The following is a 12,006-nucleotide window of genomic DNA, read 5'->3' on the forward strand; positions in this document are numbered from 1 at the left end:
ACTCACACCATAGAAATATTAGAGAAATCGGAACAACTGTAATTCTCCACCAGAGAAAGTGAGCAATTTTTAGATATATATCCCTTGGGTTGGTAGGGTGAATGCCCAATATTTTCTATCCAAGTGTAGAAACAGACTGTTCACTAATATGCACGTTATTCTGATGTTTTCTAAGGACCAGTGACACCACTCCTGTTGGATCTGAGGGAATTGGGAACATTCAGTGGGAAAAGCCTTTGGCCAAAGGAGGAAAAGAGATTCTGTAGCTAAAACAGCAGTATGCACAGTAATAGGACAGATTTGGTAGCACAGGAAGCCATAATATTCTCTGATTGGCAGTCCGCTATGGTGACACTTTGAACAACATGTCAGCACTGTAAAGTCTGTGTTCTACAAGTTATGGTTTGTAGTTTTTTGCATCTGTGGGCTGAGGCATGGGTAACACTTTGGAGATCATAGTTAAGTAAACAAAGACAAATTCTTTTCCTTCTCTCTGTTCTACCAGCAGGTGAGATAGCCTTGAGATTTTCCATAGCCAAAACTGTTGTTTATTAACATTAAAAACAATGTAGTCCATGTGCTTATTATTTTACTTACACATACAACCCTACAGGTAGGTAGGTAGGTAGATAGATAGACAGACAGACAGTACAGTTCCTACCACATCTATTATTCTTGAGTAAAAAAATATTCTCCATATACTACTTCAGTTTATAATAGCATCTGCTAGTCAGAAAAAAAAAGAACATAAAACATTTAATTTTGCTTTCTTCAGCTGTAAATACCAGGTATGACACCTGTTTTCTTCTTAAAATACTTTAACAGAAATGTGTCTTTAATTCAGCAGGTACAAAATGTTATTTACAAGGCAAGATCACTGATTCTTTTTTTGTTCAAGCATCTTCCTCACCACAGTCTCTGCTAATTTCTATAAATATTGTTTTCTTGTTGCAGTTATAATCATGCTCCAGATACCTTTTAAATTCATTCTGCCAGAGTTCAAGCATATTGCGATCCTTTTTTCATTTTAACATCTTGCTCACAACACTTCATTTTATACCTTCCTTGCACAACACATAAAATTATTGGCTTTTTTTTAGTAAGAATAGCATTTTCAGCTCTGATGCCTCTAGTGCTAATAGCTTTCATAAACTCTGGTTGTCTTTGATCATACCAGCTTTTCCCCATGTGATATCATTTTCCATAAATATGGTCTCTACGTGAAACAGTTCACATTGAGAAAAACTTTCTTCATCTCTGTTTAGCCAATATTTTAGAGAAAACCATGTCTACTAATTCAGCTCAGGTGTTTGTGGCTAGGGAAACATTTCAGACCCAAGATGTAAAACTGCATCCATCTGTCTCTGTTCCATTCTGTCTGGTCCTAGTGTTCTAATGTTATTGTATGTTTATCTTCAGCTCAAAGAATGACTGACTAATACATTTCGTCAAAGTGTGGAATAGTGTATTATTGTCATGCTGGTAATAAGCAGGTTTGAACAATAGCCCATTTAAAAGTGTAAAGAACTACTGCCAACCTATCAGATGGACCCCCCCCCCCAAGAACTCATAACAAAATACAAAACTCTGCAAATTTGCAAACCCCTATTTTCTATCCTAACAAAACATATATTAATCTTTTTTCCACAAATTACTTAAAGAGAAGCTGCCCTCATTCAGCAATTAGGAAGATCTCACAAAATAACTCCAGAAGTATCTAATCAGTCGATAGTTCATGTTTAAGATAAACAATATCTTGTCTGTGTCTTACCCTTTTGGCACTGTCTTTTTAAATGTATTGTTAACTGCATAAGTGTGGTCCTTCTCAGACATTTTTTAGCCATGACACAGGTTGCCATAGCAAGAAGGAATACAGCAAAAGCCAATCAACCAGCATGCTATGAGAAGTTGGAGGAAAATGGAGTACCTAGAGAAAAATCAGAGAGACACTGGGAGAATATGCAGCATTTTCACACAGACTATGATTACAGCTCAAAACTGAACTCTAGAACTTGACCCTGTGGGATTTTTTTAAACCTTTATCAATCCCGCAACCTTAGAAATGAAATAATTTTTAGCTGGTTTGTTGCCAGATGACCTAATCTTTTAAGACCATGTAGTAGTCCCACTTGAAATTAGCATAGCACTCAACTCTGATGTTACCGAAAACTTCCTCATTACAAACCAACCAAAACTACATATTTTAAAATGAAAACAAAGACTAATGGAAGTGTGCAACTTATAATCACTACAAAACAATATACACTAGGAAGCTGAATTTAAAGATTTTCTTACAAGACAAATCATTAGGCAGATAATGAGTATTGATATAGTGATATATGTGTACCCCTTCCCTTGCAAGCACATTAAACATCTTTAAGGAAGCGTGCAAGCAGCAAATCAGAGTCTTTATTTCCACCCAAAAATGGCTAAGACGTAAAAGGGCTGACAGAAGTATGAAGGCAGATATGGGGAATGATTTGATGATTGTGGAACATCATCACTATGGGTCTAGTGGTTCATTTCTTAGCTGACACTGAAAATGTTACATCTTAAAAAACAAGTGTCTACTACATGGTTAGATATAGGGCCAGATTCGTTAACACCTACACTAACTGTATTCAAGAACATCCCTACAGCATTTTTGTGCTTTGTAGTTAATCAGAAAGATTACACTAAGTGTATATATAGTCTCTACTTTGTGTTAACCTTTATGAATCCCCCTTGATATTTAGGTGGTGGTGCTGCGGTAGCATTGTCGTCTCACAGTAAGACGCTGTCCGGTTTGATTCTCAGCTAGAGTGTCTTCTGCGTGGAGACATGCGTGAATGGGCGTACCTTTGTTGAAGGTTGTGCGTCAGGCCTGGCAAGCCGGTACGTAAAAATCAACTGCCAATCATTAGTGGACCAGAGTTCCGCTGTGGTGACCCCTAACCGGGAAAAGCCGAAAGACACAAACAACTTGATATTTAAGGCTGCAAGATAATCAGTACAGCAACTAAAACAAGAAGGAAGATGGTGTGAGTTAGGCTCATGCTGTCTGTTCACTCAGAACAGTGTGCACTAAGGGTAGGCATTAATGAATGCCAGGGATAGTATTTAACAGTCCTATAGATGCAGTGACATACATTGTTATTGTACTGAGCCACAAGTGGAGATTGTTTGGTACCCCTAAAATGTATAAGAGTACCTGTAATCCTCCATTGTATCCTGAAGTTACACTGAGTTCATCTAAAACAGAACCATTGTCATTATTTACTGATTCTATGTCAAACCCATCCTTTAATGCTGTGCTGTGTCGTTTGATAAAGATTCTTGGCATTTTTAGAAAATAGTAAAATGGTTTGATATTAAATTGTTAAAAGCTGTTGTCTTGCTAATCACAGGGGATGTGACATCCTTATATACATGCATTCTGCAAGGATTAGGGGTCAAATATGTTGGGGTGTTCGTAGCTAATTTGCCACAATTTAGTCATAATGACGTTGTAATATATGGTTCTTAGAACTCACTATAGATGTTTTTTATTTGTAATAATAAGTATTTAAACAATTGTTTTTTATTTGTGATAATAAGTATTTAAACAATTGAGGAGTGTTGCAGTGATCCCCCATTGCCCCTACTTTTGCTAAATTAGTGATGATTTGGTGGGAGAAAAATTGGTGTGTCAGTCTGGTTCAGATATGTTTTATTTTTATGTGAGGTTCATTACTGATGTTTTTTGTATAAACAGGTTCTGAAATTATTTTCATTTGTTCATGAGCAAAGTGAATAGAACTACCAGTTTCTTGTATTTTACAACCGTTTTAGAATTGCAAACTGTTTCTTTTTTTTTTAGATCTAATAATTTCATTTAACAAAATGAACATAAGATTCTGTCAAGGGTGCAAGGGAACCATCATTAGTTAATACCTATTTATATCAAACAGGTTTCTATCCTGTGTATATTAAGACAAATGTGATGAAAGATTTGATCATTAGAATTTGCAGAGTGACTTATTTAGACTGTCATTTATTTATTTATTTATTATTGTTATTAAAAAAAAATACATCAGTTTATGTGATTTGTTTCAAGAAAGAGGCTATAATGAAAGTAGATTCAAGGAGCAGCTGATTCAGTTATTGCTAAAAGGAATACAACATACTAACCTACTTTGTACAGTAAACACATACACACAGGTAATCAAGTTAATGCAGTTGATTATTATATGTGCTTTTGGGGTTACTTACAGAATTAATGCCAACAATATTAAGCATATTATTTTAAATCACTGGAAAATGTTACTTGGCAGTGATAAACTTTAGAGTAGTTGGTAAGGTCCCATATTTGTGAATAAGAATGGATTCAACATGGAACAGTTTTTGGAAGTTTTAAAATGCACAAATTTGGTTCTGGTACAGATAAACCACAGGATACTTCTAGATGTGTGTGTGTTTTTTTGCCATTATTGTAAGTATGTTGCTGAATGACCTTATATTAGTTTTTTTTTTGCATTAGGATAAAATCTTTGACTCAGTAGACATTTTGATTGCAGCTCCAGGGGAGTTGTGGATATTCCAAAATCTGACAGCTGCCACAGCTTGTGTGTGTGTAAGACCACAAGGAAGATGCTGCATTATACACAATTAACACCAAAGATAGGAAAACTAAATTACATAAGCCCAGTCAAAAGTGCTCAGGGCATAAGACATCTATTTTTGTAATAGCTGAGAAAGCTACATTTGAATGTAGTAGGGAGGCCCTGGTTTCAAGTTAGAGTGCGGATAATTATTTTGGTATCTTGTTTTGGACACAGGTAACCCCTCTTGTTTTAATGACTATATTAGTATGAATTCTCAAGTCAAGACCTTTGAAAAAGTAGGTCACTTCGTAATATTGTTGTGTCGAGATCTCTTATAATAGTGACAGTCTTTAGAGGAGTACTCTTTATGGAAAGGGAATGGGAATCGCTTGCCAGATACTACCACACAGCACATTTTAGCATACAGTTTAATACTATTTTCTACACAAGGTTTGTGCACAGTCTAGCTCTGCAGGAACAAGTTGGTGTCAGTTGAGGGATCAAATAATTGTACCCTGTTTGCAGTCATCAGCAAGGATGGATGACTACACTCTTGGAGTATTTGTTTGGATGCAAACAAAATAGATGCCAAAGAAGTGAGGTCCCAGACAGAATACTGTTTATAAGAGCAATATTTAAAATTTGTCCCTATTATTTTTGGCTTTGTCCAGATTTTTTGTGCTAAGGGGTTGAGAGCTATGTTTCACAGATCCAGGTGGGTTGTGTGAAGCTCAGTAATGTTGCCTATTTCTGCATAAGGAGTTCAGGTACAATTAATTACATTGCTTTACATATAAGGATGATGAGACTAATAAGTTAATAGATTCAGATGAAGGACTGCCTTTATGTAGGAGCAGTTCACCAGGCTTCTAGGACAAACATAGTGGCTAATCAAAATACACCCTATTATGATATTAGACACCATAAATATATTAATTTTAGCTTTGGATATGGATTTTACAACTTGTCTTATCCTGATTTTGTGGGGAGGTGGCTAGCTGGGATAACGGTCTGAACAATATGGGTGGGCACTGGGCAGGGTAAAATTCAAATTAAATTTGGGTGCCAAGATATCTGTTATGTGCTTTATTTCAGAGTAAGTGGTGTTATTCTAGACTAATTCATTGCATTAAGTATTGTGTGTTAGTTTTCTAATGTAGCTGAAGAAGCTCTCATAACTACTTTAGGTGCCTGTGGCTTCTTAAGTTCATATGTTTCGTATTTCCTAACGGGGCTCTTAAGATCATTGTTCACTGTTTCAGGGCATTTCTGAGGTGGTGGAGTTGGATTTTTTATATTTCTTTAAGATTTTCTTCTTTTGTTATATTGTTTAGTGATAATGTTCCAATAGATAGGTTTATTCTTAAGCATACCATTGTACTTGGAAAGGAAGAATGGACACTGGCTTGTCTGTGTTCTTTAGAACCAAACAACCTCTTAATTCCATTTCCTGCAATTAATCTGTCCTATTGACAAATGGCAGCTACAGTGAAACAGTGTCATTCATCTTTTGAGACATCTCAGAACTTTTATTTATATATTTATTTATTCATCCATTGTTTGTCGTCCTGCTAGGCTAATAGCCTCTTTTCAGGGAAGACCCATGGTAGTATTCATACTACTGGGTGAAATTTGGACATGACTCTGTGGAGTTTCCCCTGCTCTTTTTATTATGTGCTGTGGAATCTTTTAAATCCACCTGAACTACCAGTAACTCAAGGAGCTGGGACTTTGGTTTAACTTCTCCAAAAAGGCCTTACTGAGACAGACACCTGGTGTCAAAGTCATGCCCTCAAGCTAAATGCCAAAAAATGCATAGTCATCCCGTTTGGGAAAAAAAAACATCCACGAATTACCACATAGGCGGCAGCCCCCTTAATACAGAAGAGGTAATAAGAGATCTGGGGACCCAGGTAGATAATAATCTCTCCTTTGACAATCATATTGCCAAAGTAGTTAGGAAATCCTTCTATGTGGCCCATCTAATTACTAAGGGGTTCGCATCTAGAAATAAAGAGGTTATAGTGCCCCTCTAGTCGTCACTCATCAGACCCATCATAGAGTACAATGCCCCATTTGGGATGTACCTCACAAGACACTTCCAACAGCTTGAAAGACCACAAAAGCACCTCACCAAGAGGATTACTGGCCTCAAACATATGTCCTATGCAGCCCGACTGAAAAAACTCCGGCTGTACTCAGTGGCATATCACTTACTCAGAGGTGATCTCTGCCTGACTTACAAAGCCATGTCCAATTCAGAATTGATGGACATGCTCCACCTAAAGAAATCTAAGTCACTGCGAGCCACGTGCTCTAGTGAGCTAAACCTCACCACAACAATAAATAGAACATGCTGGAGGGATAGATTCCTGTCACAGAGACTCCCCATGCTTTGGAACAAAATTCCTAACTACATTAGGCAGAGCCCCTCACTAACACTCTTCAAGAGAAGCCTTGACGAGTGGATGGGTAACAGAAAGTACACCCCTGGGATCACTTCATTGGCTCTGCTTGACAGAGGCTCAGTTAATTAATCAATGGGGCGGCAAAAGCCGACACACTCTGGCTAGGCTTATAAATGCCCTCAGGCAGATAGCCTAGTACCTACCTATGAACCTATGAGCCTATGAATTTCTTAAAAGTATCATCCCTGCTTCCCCCAGATTTTATACCCCCCCCCCCAAAAGGTTGTCTTTTCAACCTATTCTTTATTACCTCCCATTTCTCAAGTAACTTCTCAATTGTAAATGATGTAGTGAAGATAGAATAAAAAAAGCTATTTTCTTTTGCTTGCCATGTGTTTCCTACTACCCAGTAACAGTCTTTGTATGTATTTTGCTTTATTATTTGATTTTTTTCTTTCTACCTAATAATTTCAATTTTTCTGTTCATGGGCATGTCTGCAATTGTTTCCTGCGAGATCAGCACCTGTCTGCTTAACAAATGTAAGCAAGTGAAATGTATACAGACACCACTAAAATAATAATAATAATAATAATAATAATAATAATAATAATAATAATAAACATGAAAATGGTTCCTTACTGAAATGTTAGGACTAGAAATGCCGAGCCCCAACATGCTGAAAAAAAACAAGAACTGAAAATGCAGAATAAGAGCAAATATTAAACATCGCTCTTCTCCTTTAAATCTCTTTTTTTTTTGCACTGGGGCAAGTCATCCCTACACCCCACACCCCCAAACTTATATAACTCTGAAATCACCATATGTCTGAGAAAAAAGAATATTCAAAGAAATGGTAATCTCTGACTTGGTATGTGCAAGTCTGGATTTTCAGCAGTCAATTTCCTCATTGCAAGTCCCGATCTTTCAAATGGTTACCAAAAAAAACTTAAGGGCATGTTGGGGGGGGGGGGGATACTCCACAAGTGGATAGTTTAATAAATTTCTGTAGTGGATCTAAAGTATTGGCCATTGCAATGAAATAACCTTTTTCTATATGAAGCCGTTTTGGATGAATTGCGTGTGTTAAGAGTATTTAACATATTTTCTATACTACTGTTACCCATTCAGATTTTGGAGCCAGTTTCATGTTTTCTGTGTGTATTTGTGTATGTATATTTGTAGTTCAGGGCAATGCTATATATAAGGCCATATATATTTGTCTGCATCCTCATACAGGATAAACTCGATGTTCAAACAGACTGAGAAGAGTATTGATTAGTAAAAAACAGTACTGGGGTGTTTTGGTCTGGAAGGATGCTATCTTAAAGCAGAAGTTAGTACAGAAAACATATTAATAACAATAATAATATATTAAAGTTAAAATTATCTGTCAGCATAGATGTGAGCCAGGCAATTGACACTACCTGGGAACTAGCTGAATAAGATGAGTCTAAGACCATTAAAAAGCAAGGTTTGAAGCAGTAGGGTTGAAAAGAAATGGGTTTTGGTCTTATCAGGTCCATATCACAATTCAGGCACTCAGTACAGCCCATTATGTTAGTGCTGTTGGGACTACCCTGCAGGCAGAATGAAAATGTTAGGTAAAATCTGTTTCTCAACACTGAACCCTCCTTTCATGAATTATGCGCTTTGCAGAGCAGTCATGTTACTTCCAAAAATGGCATTTTTCCATTAAGAAGGAAGCTTCAAAATAAAGATTTTGGATGAAAAAAAAAAAATTGTTTCTCAACACTGAACCCTCCTTTCATGCATTATGCGCTTTGCAGAGCAGTCATGTTACTTCAAAAAACGGCATTTTTCCATTAAGAAGGAAGCTTCAAAATAAAGATTTTGGACGAGAAAAAAATAAATTGTTAAGCAGAATGCATAATACTTCTTGTAGATAACTATAACTTTATCGTGTTTTTGCAAAGAAGCTGCAAAACTATTAAGCTCCTATAAAAAGGTATTCCTCGCATGTATCATACTCTGATATACTGATATACTGCTTTCCCTGACCTGATTTTGTTGAAGGACTAGAGAAAGACAACCACCACCAGACAGATTTTTAATTAAAAATATGCTAATCTTGAACTGGATAAGAAGAATAAAAAATAGAACTTTGGTTAATACATGCCTTACTTTTACAGATTTCTAGAATGTGATATAAAATCACATATTATTTTGTAATACAATAAATAGACCACAGTATTTACAGTATGAGTAAAGGTTATTTCACTAAATTCAGACAGAATAACATTAGTTCTAAGAATATGTGGACAGGAAAATTACATGTATGTAATAACAGAACTGCAATGGTAAATGTAAAGAGATTCTTTTAATTTTGAAGATAGGGTAAAATCCAGACAGCAAGCAGATAGTCAACAAGAACATTGGTGCAGTAACCTGGGTGGTTTATATCTGCAGACTCTAGCTTTTCTTTATTTTTTTAGTTACTCAACTAAATGTAGAAGTCCAAGATACTTCAGTAATATGATCCCTTGTTTCCATCTTGAATGGCAGTAATATGCTTCTGTTAAACGTAAGGCTCAAACTTTGTTACCTGCATATCTGATAGGCTTACAGCTTGACACAGTGACAAAGATGAATGCTGGAAGAACTTTATTGTTCCTGTAGAAGCTTACTTGTCAGTTTTGCAGTTCTTTCAGTTTCAAATTTGGCACTGTAGTATCCATATTAAATTGCATGGACGTGTCACTCATTTCAGGGCAAATGTGAAGAAAATTGCAGGGTGTGCTTCCCGCTGATTTGTATGTGCTTCTAGTACTAGTCAAAGAAAACATTCTGTTATTAATCTGTTACCCAAAAAGTAAAGATGCAAAACTGCTACTAGCATCAATATGGTAGCAGTAACAAAATAAATTACATTTAGTACTGTTTTGTTGCCTGGTGACCTGACAACCATTGCACATGTGCAGAAATATATGTTCATTGTCTCCAGTTTCTCAGATTATTATTTTATAATCTGAGCTGTTATATAAAAAAATCTGAAATGAACAGCTATTCCTGGTGTGTCAGCAGCAATAAAATGAATTTCATTTAATGCTTGTGGCTACCAAAACTGAAAATGATGCTGTATGCCTCCATGCTGTCATCTAGGCCAAGAGGCTGACTTTAAATTTACACACTAAGAAGGTTTAAATCATTATTGTGTGCTGATGCATCAAATTTTAAGTAGCGAAATTCATCAAAGGCACAAGCATCTTGGGTTCATTGTCTCACATATATGGCCAGAAAATAAAATTAATTTAGTCTGACAAAACTTGTTGTCCAGCTGAATCGTGCCAGATGTTCATGACTGTCTAACATGCACCTGAACCCAACCTATCATCAGTTGCATTTGATGAGGCTGTGATGATATGATATCACTAATGAGACATTGTCTTTTTTAATCAATGTGGAGAAAATACCTGAAAAGTCAGAGGTTTTGTTTGTTTTTCCTCCAAAACTTCAGTGATTGCATAGAAAACCCATAGAATCCAGGTAAAATATGACAAGTACCTAGTTATATGTAGAACCACACTGTTATGTGTATGACCTCTTTGCCCTTTAAATATTTTTTAAAGTAAATCAACTTGGTTTTGATAAAAGAACAATTAGTAATGCAACGCTCATACTTTTAACCTATTATATATATATATATATATATATATATATATATATATATATATATATATATATATATATATATATGCATATAGTAAGCCAAAGACCTACACTAAAGTATGCCAATAAAAGTGCTGGAGAGAGCTACTGAATTTAGCCTTAAATCAGGTGTATTAATTTAAAGTTATCCTTCTCAGTTAAACAAAAAAAATCAGGTTCAGGTTAGAAATGGAATATCATGGGGGAGAGATCAAACTGAATGTATGTGTTTTAGCACTGCTTTATAACCTTAAATCATGTGTATTAATTTAAAGTTATCCTTCTCAGTTAAACAAATATTAACTCTGTAATAAATTCTATGTAGGTAAAACCGACAGGCAGCTAAAAGATAGAATAAGGAGTTTAAATGTTTTAAATTATGTTGTTTATAGAGTATTTTATACAATGTATAAATTACTTATATCTTTTTAAATGATTAATTGGTTAGGTCATATAATTAAAAACTTTTTGATATAAATAGGTGTTTTTACTCACAAACAAGTACACCTGAAGAAGCATTAGTGAAAGCGCTTGTGTATTTTGTTGAATAAACAGCTGTGACTTTGAGAAAACTGGAGCCTTGTCTTTGCTATTTTATAGTGATATTTCTTGGAATTTTGTTGGTCTTAAGCAAAGACATTTGGTGTGTGTTGTCCTTTCATGCATTAGTATTATTCTGACTGTTCAGTGCAGGTAGGGTTACCACCTGTCCCACTTTGCAAGGGACAGTCCCTCTTTGGGCAGTTGTGTCCTGACAAAAAATTGTAAAAGTGGCAAATGTCCTGAGATTTTAGGACAAAATTATTTCCTATATTTTATGTAATAGTTGCATAAAACAGTTATTCTGTATCTAAAATACCTAAATGTTATAAGAAACAGAATAAGCAACTAAAATGCTACAAGAATAAGCTTTTATTTAGGCAAGAAATTTAAGTTCTAACTTTTGCACTGACTGTGGGTATGTGTCGGCCTGTGAAATCTGATGTTTGTACCAAAAATGTCCCACTTTGCCCATTTGAAAAGGTGGCAACCCTAAGTGCAGGATCTCATCGTAACATTTGTAAATAATCAAGGACTTCCAAAATGACTGCACACTGATCAACAGCTTAACTTCAGCTCTGCCAGAGTGAAAAAAAGAAACTGAGAGATAATCCAGGAACTGTGCCACTTTTGGTAAATTCAGTTACTAGCTAGTAAGTGCACTGTATAAATACCAACAAAAAAGAAATTAAGAGAGTCTGAAAGAAAATCAACTAGAAAAGGTGAAGAGAAAACAATGACTAGAAAGAATCCTGAAGCTGTTCAGCACAAACCAGTTCAAGCTTCAGCTTTGGTGCAAGACATGGCTTCCAATAATTCAGAGGAAAAA

This window comes from Protopterus annectens, chromosome 1.part0 (genome assembly GCF_019279795.1).
Source record: "Protopterus annectens isolate FY-2018-M chromosome 1.part0, PAN1.0, whole genome shotgun sequence".
Lineage (NCBI taxonomy): Eukaryota > Metazoa > Chordata > Ceratodontiformes > Protopteridae > Protopterus > Protopterus annectens.